We start from the raw sequence: 3,637 nt of genomic DNA, 5'->3' as shown, positions 1-3,637 counted from the left end.
CGGGTGGCACATAAAAGACACCATTTCGAGCATGGCCATTGCCAGTATCGCCTGACTGGCCTTCGTGCAGGTGACACATAAAAGCACCTACTACACACTCTGAGTGGTTGGCGTTAGGAAGGGCATCCAGCTGTAGAAACTCTGCCAAATTTAGATTGGAGCCTGGTGTTGCCATCCGGTTTCACCAGTCCTCAATCAAGTCGTCCAACCCATGCTAGCATGGAAAGCGGACGTTAAACGATGATGATGATGATGATGAATCCTTATAATTTTTTTAATCTCTTTGAGTTGACAGAAATTGTAGTGTTGACCTAAATGCTTTAATGTATTTTGCAATTTGAACCTGTACGCTATGAGATCAGATGCTAGTAAAGTCAAATTTGGCTCCCCCTCCCGATCACCATAAACTAATGAATTAAGTTTGAAATATATTTTAGGGTTGATAAAATTGACATTATCCCTGTTCTACAAATGCATATATGGACAAATATACAGAGTTATTAGTGAGTCAGAAAGAATGTCTCAGGATATTTCTTCTGGGCTCTCTGTGGACTGATTTCAAATCTCACGAAATTCATGTTTTCATTTCTTCCTTTTAGGGCCAATGAATAAAGTACCAGACCAGCACGACACATTAATGAAATTATTTGATTGTCAGACAGTTTGTATGTAGTAACCCTCTGGCACTTGGGTTCAATCTCACCAATTTCCAGATCACCCACCACACATATATGCATCTGTGCATGTATGTATATATGTATGCATGCATGTATGTATTCATATATGTATGTGTATGTGTGTATGTGTGCATGTACATATGTATGCATGTATATATGCATACATGTACTTATGCTTGTATATGTGTATGTAGTATGATAGATACTTATGTATATACAAACATATATATGTAGACAGGTATGAATATATGTACATATAGGTGCAGGCATGGATGTGTGGTAAGAAGCTTGCTTCCCAATCACATGGTTTGGTTGGCTTTGGTTCGCAGGCCGACCAAAGCCTTGTGAGTGGATTCGGTAGACAGAAAAAGAAAGAAGCCTATCATATATATGTGTGTGTGTGTGTGTGTGTGTCTGTTATTTGTCTCTGTGTCTGTCCCTCCACCATCGCTTGACAACCAATATTGGTGTGTTTACGTTGCCAAAACTTAGCGGTTCAGCAAAAGAGACCAATAGAATAAGTACTAGGCTTCCAAAGAATACGTCCTGGGGTCGATTTATTCATCTAAAGGTGGTGCTCCAACATGGCTGCAGTCAAATGACTGAAACAAGTAAAAGGATAAAAGAGTATGTGTACATATGTATGTTCATACATATGTATGCGTGTATGTATGTTAAATAGCCAAGCATGGACCTAGACACTATAACCATAGTTCATGTGAGATACTAAATGCTGTGTACAACTGTTGATGTGGCAGTTGGTACTAAGACTTTAAGTTAATATGAATTAAATTAACTGGAAAATCAGCTTCTAATATACAACGTACTGGAATTATAAAATATTTATCATACACTATTTTGTGAAAATCTATATGTTTCCGTAATGATTAAACTCATCAGCCACTGTAGAATAAAAAAAATTATCCACAAAAATAAGCAATACAGAACAGCTGTTGACATTCTCATTTGGTTGGTGTATAAATAAATGAAGAATGGACAAAAGAACCAAATGCCAACTTCACTTATCACCAACAATTAGTATTTCTATTTTTGAAGATAGCAAGTTGGCAGATAACCACACTGGAAAAAATGTTTAATGGTATTTCTACCGACAATTACACCTTTTGTTTCAAGACGAAAGGTGTTCTTTCGTCAGGATAATGTTGGGCCACATACAGTGAGGATGATATTCCAGAGGATGGAGCAGTTTCAATAGGAAACGATACCTCACCCACCATATTCTCCATATGATTATAATTTATTACACAATCTTCAAAATTATTTGGACGGAGAAAATATGAATTCTGTAGACGAGGTCAGAACAGTACTGGAGGAGTATTTTTCATCACAGACAAGTGAATTTTGGAGGAGGGGCCTTGCAAGTCTACCAGATAGATGGAAAAGCATTGTAGATAATGAAGGAGAGTATATTCTAGTTTAATAAAGAATCTTGTTCATTTTAATTTTGAAAAACAGAAAAAAAAAAAATTGGGAAAATAAAAAACTGCATTATTTATGGGATAACCCAATAGTTTCTTCGAACTAAATACATACTAAAGTTATTGGTCAACCTGAGATTACAATAGAAATCACTTGCTCCTGAACATGAAAGTACGTACTTGCAATCTGTACTTCTTAATCACACAGCTGTGTGAACTTTCATTTTTGTTAATGCAGTTATTGGTGAATTAAAAGCTATTTAGATGCTAGTCCTCATAGGTCAAATAACGACAGAGACACTTTTTCATTTACACATCTTATGGTATTTTTGTGTCATCGTAACTTATAATTTTCTATGTTTATGTTCTCATAATTCTGAGAGCTTACAGTATAAACAGCAATAAATAGATTTTTATGGCAGTCTCTAAAACTGATGCTAGAAATGTTTGTGTGGTTAGGAAGTATGCTTTTCAACTACGTGGTTCCCTGTTTGATCCCACCATGAGACACACTGGTGAGTGTCAGAGTGGATTTTAGCAGATGGAAATTGTCCAAAACGATGATGATAATGATGATAATGATGATGATGATAATGATGATGATGATGAGGAGGAGGATGATGATGATAATGATGATGAGGAGGAGGAGGAGGATGATGATGATATATACATATATTTGTTTATTTATGTTTATCATTATTCAGTTTTATTTCAAGATTTTTTTCCAAATAGAGAAGGAGTCACTTTCAAACTTAGATCCAAGGCTCCTTCATTGGAATTTAAGTAACATCAACGGGGCATTTTTCTATATGAGCAGAATTTTTGTTTTGTTTTATGTATCTACTCTCATGCATATACTTGCATGTCTAGACATGCTCATATATAATAAAATGATAAAGTTCTGGAATGTTTTACAGATATTTACAGTTGCAGTGATTGCTTGGATCTACAGTCTTCAAATCAGCTTTCTCCTCTCTAGTTTTGAGAATCCTTATTTCTCAAATTTGGTATTTAGGCAGTGTGTTACATATCCCAGGACCCCAATAATTACAGGTATTACACACATACATATGTACGTATGCTTGCATGTACATATATATGTATACCTGTATGCATGTATGTTTATATGTATATATGTGTATATATGTAAATATGTATGTATGTATATACTGGGATGTGCTGAAAAGTTCCTCGCTGTAATGGTATCATGAAATGCCTGGCTGGAGGCCCAGCATTCCATATTATTTTACAGGGCTTAGAACAACTGAAGGACCACAGTAATATGTGTATGAATCAGAGAGGGAATATGTTGAATAAAATCATAATTAACTGATCTTCCCAAAGCCAGGAACTTTTCAGCGCCCCTTTGTATATGTATGCATATATGTGTGTGTGCATATATATATATATATATATATGTATGTATGTATTTATGTATGTATGCATCTATGAATCTATTTCCCTCTCTCTCTTTCTCTCTCTCTCTCTCTCTCTCGCTATATATCTATATATATATATATA

The sequence above is a fragment of the Octopus bimaculoides genome, chromosome 4 (assembly GCF_001194135.2).
Source record: "Octopus bimaculoides isolate UCB-OBI-ISO-001 chromosome 4, ASM119413v2, whole genome shotgun sequence".
In the NCBI taxonomy this organism is placed as follows: Eukaryota; Metazoa; Mollusca; class Cephalopoda; order Octopoda; family Octopodidae; genus Octopus; species Octopus bimaculoides.
This window is presented reverse-complemented; position numbering follows the sequence as displayed.